Below are 17,828 nucleotides of genomic sequence, written 5' to 3'. Positions count from 1 at the left end.
CTTTATTTGCTGCCTCGTTAAAAACCTTACCAGGAAAATCCAGTGGGATAAAACCTAGGCTAAGGGAAAAAGAGTACAGCGCGTATCTTACTCCCCCTCATGAAAACCTCACTTTATTTCTCGAAGACGCCGCATTCCGATTTTCTGTCTCAACTTCTCATATGTTGATCTTGGTAATGCCTTAGTGAACAGATCAGCTAAATTTTCACATGAACGAATCTGTTGAACATTAATTTCACCATTTTGTTGAAGATCATGCGTGAAAAAGAACTTTGGTGAAATGTGCTTTGTTCTGTCTCCTTTGATGTATCCTCCTTTCAGTTGAGCGATGCAAGTAGCATTGTCTTCATATAGTGTAGTCGGATTATCTTTTTTCATAAGAAAACCACACATTTCCTGAATATGCTGAGTCATTGATCTCAACCAAACACATTCCCGACTAGATTCATGAATGGCTATTATCTCAGCATGATTTGAAGATGTAGCAGCTATTGTTTGTTTCATTGAACGCCATGATATAGATGTACCTCCATATGTAAACAAATAGCCTGTTTGAGATCGGGCTTTATGTGGATCAGACAAATAACCTACATCGGCATAGTTAATCATTTCTGACTTGAATTCATTAGAATAAAACAATCTCATATCTATAGTTCCCCGAAGATATCTAAATATATGCTTAACATCATTCCAATGTCTTCTTGTTGGGGAGGAGCTGAATCTTGCTAATAAGATTACTGCAAAAATAATATTTGGTCGGGTATTATTGGCAAGATACATCAGTGCCCCAATTGCACTAAGATATGGAGTTTCATCACCAACGAGCTCTTCATCATTTTCTTGAGGCCGAAATGGATCTTTATTTATATCAAGCGATCTCACAACCATTGGGGTACTCAATGGATGTGCATTATCCATGTAAAATCACTTTAAAACCTTTTCAGTGTATGTTGATTGATGGACAAAAATTCCATTTGGTACATGCTCAATTTGTAGGCCAAGACAGAATTTTGTCTTACTAAGATCTTTCATTTCAAATTCTTTCTTCAAACACTCTACAGCCTTTGGAAGCTCTTTAGAAGTGCCAATGATATTCAAGTCATCAACATACACAGCTATGATGACAAATTCAGATCCAGCCCTCTTAATAAAGACACAAGGGCAAATAGGGTCATTTTTGTACCCTTCCTTTAGCAAATACTCGCTAAGACGATTGTACCACATCCTCCCTGATTGCTTCAATCCGTATAAGGATTTTTGAAGCTTTATTGAACAAGTTTCTCTTGAACTTTTATGTGCTTCAGGAACTTTAAATCCTTCAGGGATTTTCATAAAAATTTCATTGCCCAGTGAGCCATATCATCCATCAACTGCATATCAAGATTTTCATGGACTGCCAGATTTATTAAATACCTGAAGGTAATTACATCTAACATAGGAGAATATGTCTTCATATAATCAATGCCAGGCCTTTGCGAAAACCCTTGTGCCATAAGTCGTGCTTTATATCTTATGACTTCACCTTTTGTCACGACCCGGATTTCCCACCATCGGGATCGTGATGGCGCCTACTCGTGGTAGCTAGGCAAGCCAACTTATTTACCTTTTCATCACTAAACAATTATTTTAACAATTTATAGCATCAATATAGAACATGAAATTTACTAAGAATAATAGCGGAAGTCTGATTTATAAATCTGAATCAAAACGCGGAACAGTTAATAATAGCCTCTACCCAAGATTTGGTATCACATCACTCACGAACCACTAAGAATATACTAAATACAAAGGTCTGAAAGAAACATAGAAGTTGTCTGTCTCGAGACAAGGAGGCAACAGTCTAAAAGAGAACATAAAGAAGAGGCGCCGAGCCTGCGGACGCCTGCAAGGCTACCTCGATCTCGTGATAACGAAAGCATGCTCCCATACTAATGCTGTTGCTGCTCCTCAGAACCTGGACCTATGCAAAAATGCACAGAAGCGTAGCATCAGCACAACCGACCCCATGTGCTGGTAAGTGTCTAGCCTAACCCCGGCGAAGTAGTGACGAGGCTAGACCGGACACCACATAAACCTGTGCAGTTATAAATATACAACGGAAATAAAATACCAAACAACTAGCAATATGGGAGGGGGAAACATGCTGTGGGGAGATAACAATAGTAACAGTAATTCCGAGTAACAAACTAAAGCAGCTTAGATTCACAATGAACAAGGAAAACAATACTCAATATAAACACATGGTATCAATAACTGTTGCGGCGTGCAACCCGGTCCACAATTTACCATTGTTGCAGCGTGCAACCCGATCCACAAATACCACTGTTGCGGCGTGCAACCCGATCCACAAATACCACTGTTGCGGCGTGCAACCCGACCCACATCATTTATCATGTATCATTGTTGCGGCGCGCAACCCGATCCTCACATATTATTGTTGCGGCGTGCAACCCGATCCTCAATATCTTTGTTGCGGTGCGCAACCCGATCCACATCATTTAATAGTCTGACTCCACAAACAACAGTCACGATTAAGAGGCATAAAAAAAAAGCAAATATTTGACAAAAATCCCGGCAAGAGAAAGAAACCAACAAGTTCAACCAAACGTCCCGGCAAGGAATAATCAACAACGCTTTCTCTTTCTTACTTTTCTTATCTTATAATCCACTCTACCATCTTGAGCCAACGCTCCACAGATTCAAGTCATTTCATATACTTTCAATATTCGTATCACAATTCGAGCCAATGCTTCTAGGATCAAATGATCATATCACCGTTCACATGTTATTCACAACATATAGAAATCCTCCAATAAACACGGAGTTCACAACCAAGCCATGATAATCACATTATAAGGACTCACGGTCATGCTAGACACTAATGTATAGATACTCGTCACCATGCCTATACATCGTACTCGATCACATAGCAATTAGCAACAAGACTCAACTCCTATTCCCTCAAGATAGGGTTAAACCAAACACTTACCTCAAAGCCTTGAAATCCACTTAATCCTCAACTATCGCTTTACCTCGCGGTTTCACCTCCAATTCGCTCGAATCTAATCACAAATTGTTCAATTACTTTAATACACTATATGAATCAATTTGAATGCATAAAAATGATTTTCCCAAGTTTTTCCCAAAAATTCCAAAAACGCCCCCGGGCCCACGTGGTCAAAACCCGAGGTTCGAACCAAAACCCGGTTACCCATTCCCCCACGAGTTCATATCTATGTTTTGTTTTGAAATCGGACCTCAAATGGAGGTCCAAATCCCCAATTTTAAGAAAACCTAAGTTCTACCCAAAATCCCCATTTTCACCCATGGAAATCCTTGATTTTAAGATGAAAACATGTCTAATGATGTTAAAGATTGAACAAGTTAAGTAAAAATTGACTTACAAGTGATTTGGAGAAGATAGGTTTCTTGGAAAATCGCCTATGGAGTTTGGGTTTTGAAAGAATGAAGAAAAGAGGGTTAAAATTCGTCTAAGTATGAAAAATTGCAGGTCTCAGATGTGGGAAATGCGACCATGGGTTCGCAATTGCGAACCCAGCATGCTTGGGAATTGCGAAAATGGTTTGGGAATTGCGAACATGGGAATCGCGAAGAAAGTTTGGGAAATGCGAACAGGCTTGGGAATTGCGAACATGGGAATTGCGAAGAAAGTTTGGGAAATGCGAACAGGCTTGGGAATTGCGAAAAATGTTTGGGAAATGCGAACCTGGGAATTGCGAAGAAAGTTTGGGAAATGCGAACAATCCCGGTAATTGCGAAAAATGTTTGGGAAATGCGAAACCTGCAGAACTGCAATTCCTTAAGTCCAAAATTTCACCCCGTGGCCTATCCAAAACTCACCCGAGCCCTCGGGGCTCCAAACCAAACATGTACACAACCTCAAAAACATCCTACGGACTTATCCGTGCGATCAAATCGCCAAAATAACATCAAAATCATTGAATCAAGACCCAAATTCATCATTTTTCATTATAACTTCATAAACTTCAAACTTTAGATATTTGGGTCCGAAACACGTCAAATGAAAAACGCTTAACACATATTTAAGACTTGTACCGGGCGTCGGAACCATAATACGAGCCCGATACCACAGTCTTTTAATAAATTTTCATTTCCTTTTTCCTTAATAATTTCAGAGAAACAATTTCACAGAAAAATTCTTTCCTTGGGCTCTAGACATCGGAATTCGACTCCGGGCACATGCCCGAGTCCCATATTTTTCTACGGACCTTCCGGGACCGTCCAATCTCGGGTCCGGGTCCGTTTACCCAAAATGTTGACCAAAGTCAACTTTAATCATATTAATATCAAAATTCATCATTTTTCACACATAATTCATATTTAAGCCTTCCGGCTACACGCCCGGACTGCGCACGCAAATCGAGGCAAGTAATAATGAGGTTTTCAAGACCTCAGAAGCATGGAGTGGATGAGAAAATAGGTGATGACCCTCTGGGTCGTCACATCCTCCACCTCTAAAATAACCGTTCGTCCTCGAACGGACAAAAGAAAGAAGTACCTGAGTCAGGGAACAGATGTTGATAACAGCTCCGCATATCAGACTCGGACTTCCAGGTCGAGGCCTCAGGGGGCTGACCTCTCCACTGAACACGAACAGAGGGAAAACTCCTAGATCTCAACTGACGAACCTGCCGATCTAGAATAGCTACCGGCTCCTCCTCATAAGATAAATCCTTGTCCAACTGGACAGTGCTGAAGTCTAACACATGGGTAGGATCGCCGTGATACCTTCGAAGCATAGACACATGAAAAACTGGATGCACGGCTGATAAGCTAGGTGGCAATGCAAGTCTATAAGCCACCTCTCCTACTCGATCAAGAATCTCAAACGGGCCAATGTACCTAGGGCAAAGCTTGCCCTTCTTTCCGAACCTCATCACGCCCTTCATAGGCGACACCCGGAGCAATACCCGCTCACCAACCATAAAAGCTACATCTCGGACCTTACGGTCTGCATAACTCTTCTGCCTAGACTGAGCTGAACGAAGCCTCTCCTGAATGATCTTGACCTTATCTAAGGCCTCCTGAACTAAATCTGTACCCAATAACCGAGTCTCTCCCGGCTCAAACCACCCAACCGGAGACCGACATCGCCTACCATACAATGCCTCATAAGGAGCCATCTGAATGCTGGACTGGTAGCTGTTGTTGTAGGCGAACTCAGCTAAAGGCAAAAACTGGTCCCACAAGCCTCCAAAATCAATGACACAGGCTTGGAGCGTATCCTCCAAAATTTGTATAGTCCGCTCGGACTAACCGTCCGTCTGAGGATGGAATGCTGTGCCCAACTGAACCTGGGTGCCCAACTCTTGCTGAACTGCTCTCCAGAAGCGCGAGGTAAACTTCGTACCCCAGTCCGAAATGATGGATACCGGCACACCATGAAGGCGGACAATCTCCCGGATATAAATCTCAGCTAACCTCTCGGATGAATAGGAGACTGCCACTGGAATGAAATGCGCTGACTTGGTCAGCCTATCAACAATGACCCAAATAGCATCAAACTTCTTCCGAGTCAACGGAAGTCCAGCAACGAAATCCATGGTAATCCTCTCCTCCACTAGGGGAGCTCAATCCTCTGAAACAACCCACCGAGCCTCTGATGCTCATACTTGACCTGCTGACAGTTCAAACACCGAGCCACATATGCAACAATATCCTTCTTCATCCTACGCCACCAATAATGCTGCCGCAAGTCCTGATACATCTTCGCGGCGCCCGGGTGAATAGAATACCGAGAACTATGGGCCTCCGCTAAGATCAATTCTCGAATCCCATCAACATTGGGCACACAAACTCGCCCCTGCAATCTCAAAACACCATCATCATCTAAGGTCACCTTCGTGGCACCTCCACGCTGCACCGTGTCTCTCAGGACACACAAATGGGGATCATCAAACCGTCGGTCACGGATACGCTCCAATAGAGAAGAACGAGCGACCGTGCAAGCTAACACTCTGCTAGGCTCAGAAATATCTAATATCACCAATCGATTGGCCAAAGCCTGAACATCTAAAGCAAGCGGTCTCTGACTGAACGGGATATAAGCAAGACTACCCATGCTGGTGGACTTCCTACTCAACGCATCGGCCACCACATTGGCCTTACCCGGGTGATACAAGATAGTAACATCATAATCTTTCAACAACTCCAACCACCTCCTCTGCCTCACAGGTACTGAAGGCGCTTGTGATCCGTGTACACCTCACACATCATGCCATATAGATAATGCCTCCAAATCTTCAAAGCATGAACAATAGCTGCCAACTCTAGATCATGAACCGGATAATTCTTCTCGTGGATCTTTAACTGTCTCGAAGCATAGGCAATGACTTTGCCATCCTGCATCAATACTGCACCAAGCCCAACACGGGAAGCATCACAATAGACTGTGTAAGGCCCTGAACCCGTGGGCAAAACCAATACCGGTGCCGTAGTCAGAGCTATCTTGAGCTTCTGAAAGCTCGCCTCACACTCATCTGACCATATGAACTGGGCACCCTTCTGGGTCAACCTGGTCATCGGGGCTGCAATAGACTAAAATCCCTCCACGAACCGTCGGTAATAACCTGCTAATCCCAAGAAACTCCGAATCTCGGTCGCTGAAGCTGGTCGAGGCCAATTCTTGACTGCCTCAATCTTCTTCGGGTCCACCTGAATACCCTCTGCTGATACAATATGACCCAGAAATGCAACCGAACTCAACCAGAACTCGCACTTCAAAAACTTAGCATATAACTAACTATCCTTCAGAGTCTGGAGAACCACTCTGAGGTGCTGCTCGTGCTCTTCCTGGCTGCGGGAGTACACCAGAATATCATCAATAAAGACTATCACGAATAAGTCTAGATATGGCCTGAACACTCGGTTCATCAACTCCATAAATGCTGCTGGGGAACTGATCAACCCAAATGACATGACTAAAAACTCATATTGCCCATACCGAGTGCGGAATGTAGTCTTAGGGACATCAGACGCCCTAATCCTCAGCTGATGGTAGCCAGATCTCAAGTCTATCTTTGAAAACACCTTTGCTCCCTGAAGCTGGTCAAACAAATCATCAATCCTCGGCAGTGGGTACTTGTTCTTTATCGTCACTTTGTTCAATTGTCAGTAATCAATACACATCCGCATCGAACCATCCTTCTTCTTCACGAATAACACCGGCGCACCCCAAGGAGAAACACTAGGCCTGATAGTGCGACATTCATTCTGCTCAAAGCATATATCTTATGTTCCTTTACATCCACTCGTGTATGATATTTCGCTCTCAATGTCCGCTATGCGCCAGTGGTTCGTGATGCTAGATATGGGCTACGAGGTAGCCAGGGATGGTCAAACATTATCTCAATATGTCGTCTAGACTGAAGATACAGAGGTATTGAAAAACTATTCAGTTGTTCACATGGAGGTGCAGTGGGTTCCGACATCTGGTGGATGAGTACGAGCTTGGGAAGGTTTAATTGGCTGACTAGTCCTCGAGATTATGATGGGGTCACGAGGTGGATGTTGATTGAGGATAGTTGGTGGTATTGGAGACTATGTGGTTCATGAGATTTCTATTCAGTGGAAGGTACATATTGTTATTCAAGGCACTAAAGGAAGAGGGTTTGACGGTCACAAGAATGGACATGTGCTTAGTGGATAAGTTGGAGTACCTTGTGATTGGTGTTGTACGAGTTGTGAAGGTTAGTTGTACAGATCATCTGATGTTGTTTTCTATGGCTTCGCGCCAAGTGGTGGAGTCCACTAGCGGCATTCAGATTGCAGAGTCAGGTTTACATCAGTTGTGGCCTGAGGTATGTATATATGTGGTATTGGAAGGTTTCTGAAATTTGTATATGACTAAGGCCTGAGATCTTGCATGGGATGATATTGGGGCTTACGGTGTTTCTGCTTCATTAATGAATCTACATTTCAGTATCAAGGGGAGTCGAAGAAACAACTCCAGATTCACAGAAGGTCTATTCAACATGGGCAATCGTGGTTGCGGCAGAATGGGGTGCTTCAAAGGAAATGCGGTGGTTTATGAGCTTCTGGGCTACGTGGTTTGTACTAGGATTATCTGCACTTGGATTTTGATTGGAGCCATTGCACATCGATGAGGATAAGTATTACCGTAGCGGAAAGACAAGGAGTATCCGAAGAAATAGGTCAACTCTATGGTGTTGGGTCAGCATAGCAATGGAGGTAATTGGTCATTTTGAATGGGAATTCTCTACCGGCATTTGTGGCAGTACTCTTGGATTGGACGGTTTGTGTGACTCGGTTGAGTGAGGAGGTGCAGTCCTGATGGCTTAGTTGCGTGCGGGCGAATCTCGGAGAGTTCTCGATGGTGTTGGCCACGACTTGAGTCGGTTGTCTGCTATGGGTACAAGGAAAATGTTGTACATTATGGTTTCCTCCTGGATGGATATAAGAATTTAATAGAATGTTGTCATTATTGGATAGCATATGTAAAGAGCGTGCATTTTGGAAAGGACCTTGAGTTTTGGGTTGTGGATGCGTGGCTAGCGGCATAGTGATTACTGGGTCTTGAGGCTTTTGAGGTTCAGGTTTTGTTACGCGGCCGAAAAATCTATATGGGTGCTTCAGTAAGATGATGGGGTGTGAGTGATGTATCAGTCATTTGATTTGCGTAGGGAAATTTTGGTATTCCTGAGGTTTTGGGGGGCTGTATTTTATATCAGGTAATGTTTGTGTGCTCTTGTGAGATTGTTATCACAGATATGTTACCGGGCAGAATGAATATTATTTGTGCCCCTGGCCTATGTTATGTGCTACTCTCTTATGTTGTGATGGGATGTGAGGTTGTATGATTATTCTCCACGCATGTTGTAATTCCGTTCAGGCCTTATGGCGATGTGGGCGAGATAGCCCTCGTGATGTTGATTTGCTCATTGCACCTTAGTTGTGCTTGCTTTCTTCCATGTTTATTTAATTATTTTTATTCATTTTCCCACAGTTATACTTTTGCACTCTGCTGTGCTTAATATCAGTATTTATCTGATCAGTGAACCCGAGCACTTTGGCTTGATAAGTATTTGAGAGCGGGATGCACGCTGCAGCGGATGTGATGTGGGATACCCTTTCCTTGTGTTTATTTGGTGTTATGTTTTCCATCTGTGGGATGATTTAAAGAAACTGTACTTTTGTGGTCACACATGTTGTACTTGTTAGATAATCCTTATATCTTGCTTTCCTTCTATTTGTATTGCATAACTGAGTTATTGCTGAGTTGGTTTACGGGCTGTGTGGTGTAAGGATCTGTGTGGTTCCGTAATAAGTTGTTAGTTGGGGCTGCTTGTATTGGCTGAGATGAGGTTCTTAGACCTGAGATTCGCGCTATCGTAGTGGGGGTGAGGAGTGTTTGGAAGTATGAGGCTGTTTCTGCTATGATTTGGGCAATGGCCCTTGACAGACGAGAGAGCTTCTTGACTTGTTGACTTCATGGGCGGTTATGAGTCCCTGCATGTTTCTTTATCATGGGTAGCGTTGTGGAGGTGCGAAACAAGGTTCTATTCAATGTGAAGTGTATTGCCGACGTCTAGAATGTTATTTGGGAAGCTATGGTGGTCAGAAGTTATTGCTACGGGCATTTAAGTTGTGTGGAACATCATGTTATTGTACCCTGGGCTTTTAATTATGGCTCGATTCGACTTGTTCAGGTTTATAGAGTGAGATGATGCGAGATTCGGGTCCTATGATGAATTTCAGATGTTGAGATTTGGGTTTTGTCCTAAGGTTATGGACTAAGGATGAAGTGAGATCTTCAGTTAAATTGCGTTGTCAGTCCTACATAGGTTTGGGTGATGGGGAATCATCCCCGGGGGTATGTATAGTGAGCTCATGCACGTTCGAGGACGAACGTACGTTTAAGTGGGGAGGATATAACGACCCGACTGGTCGTTTTGAGCAATTGCGTCCCATTCGGCAGTTTGAGGTCATGAGTAGCTTCACACAATGTATTATGACTTCCGTGCATCATCGGTTCGGGTTTTTGAGAAGTTCAGAAAGGATTTTTAGAAGTGACTTTCATTTGAGAACTTGAAGTTGAAAGAATTGATCAAGATTTGACTTTTGAGTATTTGACCTTGGATTGGGGTTTCGATGGTTCCGATAGGCTCGGGTGGTGATTTTGTACTTAGGCGTACGTCCGAATTTGTATTTGGAGGTCCGTAGGGTAATTTGAAGCATTTTGACGAAAATTGGAAAGTTGAAGTTTTGAAAAAATGGAGAAGTTTGACCCATAGTTGACTTTTGTGATATTGGGGACAGAATGCGATTTCGAGAGTTGGAACAGCTCCTTTTTGTCATTTGGGACTTGTCTGCAAAATTTGGTGTCGTTTGGAGTTGATTTGATATGGTTCGGACGCTCGGTTGCAATTCTAGAGATACTTGTAGATTCAATGTGATTTTAATGTGATTTGGCGTCCGATTTGTGATTTTAGTGGTTATTTTGTTGTTCCCATCGCGCGAGCGAGTTCGTCTTATGTTTTCAGACTTGTGAGATTGTTTGGCTTAGAGCTCCGAGGGCTCGGATGAGTTAGTACGCATTTCGGAGTGTTTGAAAGAGGTTCACCTGTGCTGGTGTTTCTGTTCTTGGATTTGCGATGACCTCATTTGCAAGATCATTCTCGCATTGGCGAAGATGGTCTGTGCAGGGGAAGTTTGCAATTCTGAACATTTGGGCCGCTTTTGCGAAGGCCCTACTTCGCATTTGCGAAGTGTCTTGTCGCAATTGCGATGGAGATAGGATAGTCCAGGCTTCACTTTTGCGAAGGATTCTTCGCATTTGTGAGTTCGCATTTGCAAACCCAGTGTCGCAAATGCGACATCTGCAGCCTAATAAAAACTGGGCATCCCGAATCTTAGCTTCATTTTACCATAATTTGAACCCTAGGTCCGAGAGTAGGCGATTTTGAGAAAAGATTTTCATACCAAATCATTGGGTAAGTGTCTCTAATCAAATTCCAACTATATTTTGTGATTATATCTTGGATTTTAACATCAAATGCATGAGAATCTAAAGGAAAATTTAGGGAAAATTGTAAAAAATTTCAAAAATGAAAAATGATGATTTGAGGGACGAATTGGTATCAGAATTTGATAATTTTTGTATGGTTGAACTCCTATCGGAATGGTTGTTTGAGTTTTGTAAATTTTATCGAGTTCCGAGATACGGGCTCGAGGATTTGACTTTTCTTGACTTTCTACAAATTGTATAAGAATCATAGATTTGTTAATTGAAATTGTTTTCTCTTGCATTGTTTGATGTATTTAAGTCGTTTTTGGCTAGATTGAGCCGAGCGTTGATGAATTGGTAAAGAAAAAGCTAAATTGAGTATTGAATTGGCCGAATTGAGGTAAATATCTTGCCTAACCTTGTGTGGGGGAAACCATCACTTAGGAATTGAGTCAATTATGGTATCTCGATATGTGAAAGTTGTGTACGCAAGGTGACGAGTGGGTACACAGTTTATATGTGGTGTTGGCCGGTTAGATTGTCTAGTCTTTTTCCGTGCCTTTGATCAAATTGTCATAATATGTGGTATCTTGTTGTTAGGCTACACTTACATGCTCTATATGATGTTGTTAGCATTTATTTATCTCTTGCTCGTTGTTTGGCCTTATTTGCCTTAGTTGAAGTTATTTCCTTTCTTCTTGTTTTGTTACTTCTTAATTGTAAGTTCCTCTATGACTCTATGCATATATACTACTTGTCTAAATTGTTGTGATTACCTATGTAGTTATCACGTGCCTTACATGTCTTGTTGTTTTTGTAAAGGTTGTTGTATTCCTTTACTTTTTACGTGATTCTCTTGTTGTCGTGTACTCATACTCTTGATGGTAGAAATTCTTGTAATTGAGTAGTTGATTTGTTGTTGTTGATTTAAATTATATACGGTGGGATCGGGTTGCACGCCGCAACAGGAGGAATAAGGGTGATATATTGAGGAGAAATAAGGGTGAATTGATATTATATGGTGGAATCAGGTTGCGCGCCACAACATATTATGTTTATTGTTATGATATTGATATTTTACGGTGGGATCGGGTTGCACGCTGCAACATGAGGAATAAGGGTGATATATTGAGGAGGAATAAGGGTGAATTGATATTGTACAGTGGGATCGGGTTACACGCTGCAACGGGAGGAATAAGGATAATATATTGAGCAGGAATAAAGGTGAATTGATATTATATGGTGGGATCAGGTTGCGCACCGCAACATATCTTATATTTTGTTATCCCATGTTTTACTGTATTGACTTTAGTTCCTTCGTGCAAGACTTGATAATTTGTATTTCTGATTTTCACTGAGTTTTGAGGATCGAGTTATTGTCATTGACTTATTGGCTTGCCGTCATTTCCTGAGTTCTTTTTCCTAATACTATTATTCTGGTGAATTAATTTTCAAAGTAGAGTTACTACGTTGAGTCATTTCCTCCAGTCCTGCTGGGTCGTTCGTAATATCGTGATTTAAAATGAAGAAATTCATATCATGTTTCCTTGTGTGCCTTTAAGTTAGAACTCACTGTATATTTTGGGGTCCACTATTTCTAATAATTGTTATATTTTATTTCAACTGGTTTCTCAACTAAATCTCCTTAACCTGTCTGAGGTTATATTTTTTTAAAAAGGAATTTCTGTTATTTTTTAATTTAATGAATCCTATATTAAAGGCAATAGCTTATCCGATGTTGTATCTCTATTTGAAAAATATTATTTTCTTCACAAATGATTTCTAAAAATAACTTCATCTTTTCTCGCTGGTTTTCCTATTTGGTCTAGAAACTGTAAATTTACCTTATGATATATAAATGGGACTTCGTGTACATCTTAATTAGCGTTTGTCACGGATATTATGTACTGAGTAGCACGTGGATCTTTGACGTGCAAAGTGAAAGGGAAATATGTGGGCACAAGGTGCCATGTGTGTTAAAGGTTTGGAATTGTGATTGTGATATGAGACTTCGAGGATTGGGATGGACGGAATTGTGTATTAGGAATGATGCGATTGATGTAGTAGTCACACGTTATTAGAATGACCCCCCTTCGGAGGGATTTTGGGTCGTGACACAAACATATGGAATTAAAGTACTTTACCATCAACGTGGAAGTTCAGAAATAAAGAGTGTCACTTGAGCATATTAGAATGATCTCATGATTGCAGATCCGTTAACGAAAGGTTTACCGCCAAAGATATTTAAAGAACATGTACATAGAATGGGTCTTGGTTGTATTTATGATTGATGTATTTATGATGTTTCGACACTCTGAGCTCATTTATGTGTTTCTGATATACATTATTGATTTTCTGTTTCTCATAATGGTGTACACATTATTGTTTTGAGATGTTACAGGATAAGTCTCAATGAGACATTATTGTGGGCCATAATATTTTATAGCTTATGGACTTGGTACGATAAGTTACTAATGTTGTAGTATATGGAAGGGAGTATGTAGACAAATTATATATAACCGCCATAACTCACATTTAGTAGTTTATCGTATTGTGGTATTTATGATGGACATTATAAAAGAGATTTGCTTATGCGCAACTAATGTTCCTATATTAAATATTAATATTATGTGATTATCGGGCCAAGTGGGAGAATGTAAAATTTTCTTACGTTAATTGGTGGTCCAATAAGTTTAAGGCCCATAATTAATGAGCAAATCTCATCTGTCCGATCAGTTACTTGATGGACGTGGACGTACCAGATTAAGTGAGAACCTCTATAAATTGGTCCTCTCCCCACCCACTAGGGTTACCGTATTTTTCTATTCTCTCTCCGATCACTAAAATCGGCAGTAACGAAAGCTAGGATAAGAGGCGAGAAATCAATTCCAATTAACGCTTCCGCTTCGTGATAATGGCTTACGATTCAGGTATATTTTTCTATAACGATTTTGTGCAAGATTATCATGTTCAAGATCCTGGTATGAATTAAATTTTATGCTAACATGTTATACGTAATACGATAATATGCATTACTGCAATATAATATGATACACCTTTGTGGTCCGGTCCTTTCCCGAATCCCGCGTATAGCGGGAGCTTAATACACTGGAATGCCCTTGTGTTTTTTGTAGATTCAGTTGTCTCTCTTTCTGCTAATTTTTTTCTTACTCCCTGTCCCAATTTATATGGTACAAAAACGTCTTTGACTATGAGTAGGGGGTGGAGCTAATATGTGCACAAAAATTAAAGGACGAAAGAACAATTGTCTTTGCATGTTGATGTGATAGTCCAACTATCTAGTTAGCACATTCACCTATACATAATCACCATTTGTAGCTGATGTAAATATCTGTTATCCCATAACTTGCTTCTTGCTGGAACAAGTACTTGAGTTGACTTCATCGTAATAGTCGTGTTGTCTGAGCCAACTTGTGTCACCCAATTTTTGTTGGACTTTAAAGGTATTGAGCTTCAAAAACTTTAAGCATTGGGCTTTAAAGTATAAGACTGTGAATTGGAAATGGTGGGAAATAAAATGGAGGGAAATGAAAATTTGAATGAAGTGAGCTTTTGACTTGCACTTTGTCCCTCATTGGTGAGGGACAACTACATTTGTGTGCTTATATATAGAATCACTTCTTAAAGCTCTTAAAAGGAGTTGAAGAGAATGAACCCTCGCGCCGTCGTCGTCGCTCGGCTCGGCCTCGGCTTCGGCTTCGGATTTGGATTTGTCAAATGATCGATAAGATTATTTTTTGAACAACATTTATTTAATTAATTATTAAATGTCAGATCACTGCTGAAGATTCAGAAGGATAGTCTGGCCGCGGTCCTGGCGTAACCGCGGTAGGACCGCGCCAGAACCCTGCTGCAGATTCAGAGGGCCACTCTGGCCGCGGTCCTGGCGTAACCGCGGCAGGCCGCGTAAACTTCTGAAAAGGCACCTTTTCCAGAACAAACATCACACCTCTTCCAATAATTGCCTATAAATTATGAGGCATGGCTTCGTTTTTAACACACCAAAAACATTACAGAACTTCCTTCTTTCTGAAAATACTGCATTCTAATTCACAGTCTCTCTCTCTCAAATTCGTAAGTGTGATTTTGCTCCGTTCTTTAAGTTCGTTGGTATCCTGCAGTTTGTATTGCCACTGTTGCAGGAAGGTTTATTCCGTTTTATCCTGGGAGGATTTAATCCATTAACTTGGCAACGTGTGAGGGGGTTAAAATTCCTTAAGGACGCACAAGCAAATTGTGGACTCGGAATATTTCTTAATCTTTACTGTTTTTCTAATTTCTTTTATTCTTCTAACAGCTTTTCTGATTTTGTGTTTTAACACAGAAGCGACAACAGCTTAAGAAATTTTAATACTAACGTTTCTGTGTTGAAATATATATTAAACTGTTATTTATATTTTGTATACTGGTTTGGAGACTAAAGCCTTCGTGCTTTCTACTCCAATAATTATTTTGTCCGGTTTAAAGTATATCAAAACTTTACCGGAATAATAAACGTACGGGTTTGAAGTATATAAAAACTTCACCATTGTTACGTGTTGTATGTTTGGTTTGGTATTCAGTTTGAAGATGTCAAAAGTTCACTGATTTAACAAAGTTCTGTTTTGGTTCCAACTCTACAGAAAAATGACGAATGAAAACCAAACTAATGGAAATGTTGCGGGAACGGGTGCTACTGTTACGAGTGTTGCTGCCTCGTCAAGCCATTCAACTCCTGCTCATGCTATGGCACCAACAGAAAAATCCGGAAAGTTTCCGGTATTGACTTCAAACGTTGGCAAATGAAGATGCTCCTCTTTCTTACTACGTTGAGTTTGCAGCGATTCATCAAGGAGGATCCTCTGGTCCTGGCTGAAAACACTCCAGATGATGAACGATGTGTTGTAACTGAAGCATGAAAACATTCTGATTTCTTGTGCAAGAACTACATCTTGAGTTGTTTGGAAGATAGCCTGTACAATGTCTATAGTGTCATGGAAACATCAAAAACGTTATGGAATGCGCTTGAGAATAAGTACAAGACTGAGGATGCCGGACTTAAGAAGTTCGTGGCTGCAAGGTTTTTGGATTTCAAGATGATTGACACTAGGTCGGTCATAACTCAAGTCCAAGAATTACAAGTTATTGTGCATGACCTCCTTGCTGAAGGTATGATCATTAATGAGGCCTTTCAAGTCGCCGATTTCATTGAGAAGTTACCTCCGTTGTGGAAGGACTTTAAGAACTATCTTAAACACAAGCGGAAGGAAATGACACTAGAAGACTTGATTGTTCGTTTGAGGATAGAAGAAGACAACAAAAATGCTGAAAAGAAGTCACGTGGAAACTCGACAATAATAAGGGCTAACATTGTTGAGGAGGCGCCACAAAATAAGAAGAGGAAAAAGGCTTCTGGACCAAAGAATTATCCAAGCAAGAAAAAGTTCAAGGGTAATTGCCACAACTGTGGAAAGTCTGGGCATAAGGCCGTGAACTGTCGTGCACCAAAGAATGATGTACAAAAGAAAAAGAAGAAGAAGAATCAAGCAAACATGGTTGAAAATGTTGAAGACATGGAGGACTTGTGTGCCATGTTGTCTGAATGCAACTTGGTAGGAAATCCTAAAGAATGGTGGATTGATTCTGGAGCCACCCGCCATGTTTATGCTAAAAAGGAGTTATTTTCTTCTTATGCCCCCGCAGGACCCGACGAGACAATTTTCATGGGAAATTCGTCTACATCCAAAATTGAAGGAGTTGGCAAGATTGCGTTGAAGATGACGTCGGGAAAGATTGTGACTCTAAACCAAGTTCTCCATGTTCCAGAAATTCGCAAGAATCTGGTGTCTACCTCACTTCTTGTCAAAAATGGATTCAAATGTATTTTTGTTTCCAATAGTGTTGTACTAAGTAAGAATGATATGTATGTAGGAAAAGGTTACCTGAATGAGGGCCTTTTTAAGCTAAATGTAATAGCAGTTCCTATCAATAAAGCTAATGCTTCGTCTTACTTACTTGAGTCAAACACTTTATGGCATTCTCGCTTAGGTCACGTTAACTTCAAAACATTGCGAAAAATGATAAATTTAGACGTATTGCCAAAATTTGATTGCATTAATTCCAAATGTCAAATATGTGTGGAATCAAAGTATGCTAAGCATCCTTATAAGTCCGTTGAAAGGAATTCAAGTCCTTTAGACTTAATTCACACAGATATTTGTGACATGAAGTCAACACTATCTTGCGGTGGGAAAAAGTATTTTATTGCTTTTATTGACGATAGCACAAGATATTGCAATGTTTATTTACTTAATAGTAAAGATGAGGCAATTGATGCTTTCAAGCAATACAAGAGTGAAGTTGAAATACAACTAAACAAAAAGATCAAAATGATAAGAAGTGATAGGGGTGGAGAATATAAATCTCCTTTTGAAGAAGTATGTTTGGAAAATGGCATTATTCACCAAACAACTGCCCCTTACTCTCCACAATCTAATGGAATTGCGGAGAGAAAGAATCGAACATTGAAAGAGATGATGAATGCGTTGTTGATAAGTTCTGGTTTACCACAGAACTTGTGGGGGGAAGCTATACTTACAGCTAACCGAATAATCAACCGTGTACCTCATAGTAAAACACAGTCCATTCCCTATGAAAAATGGAAAGGAAAGAAGCTTGAAATACTTCAAAGTGTGGGGGTGTTTAGCTAAGGTACAAGTTCCTAAACCTAAAAGGGTTAAGATAGGTCCAAAAAGGGTTGATTGTGTATTTATTGGATATGTAACCAATAGCAAGGCATATCGTTTTCTGGTTCATAAGT

The sequence above is a fragment of the Nicotiana attenuata genome, unplaced genomic scaffold (genome assembly GCF_001879085.1).
Source record: "Nicotiana attenuata strain UT unplaced genomic scaffold, NIATTr2, whole genome shotgun sequence".
In the NCBI taxonomy this organism is placed as follows: Eukaryota; Viridiplantae; Streptophyta; class Magnoliopsida; order Solanales; family Solanaceae; genus Nicotiana; species Nicotiana attenuata.
This window is presented reverse-complemented; position numbering follows the sequence as displayed.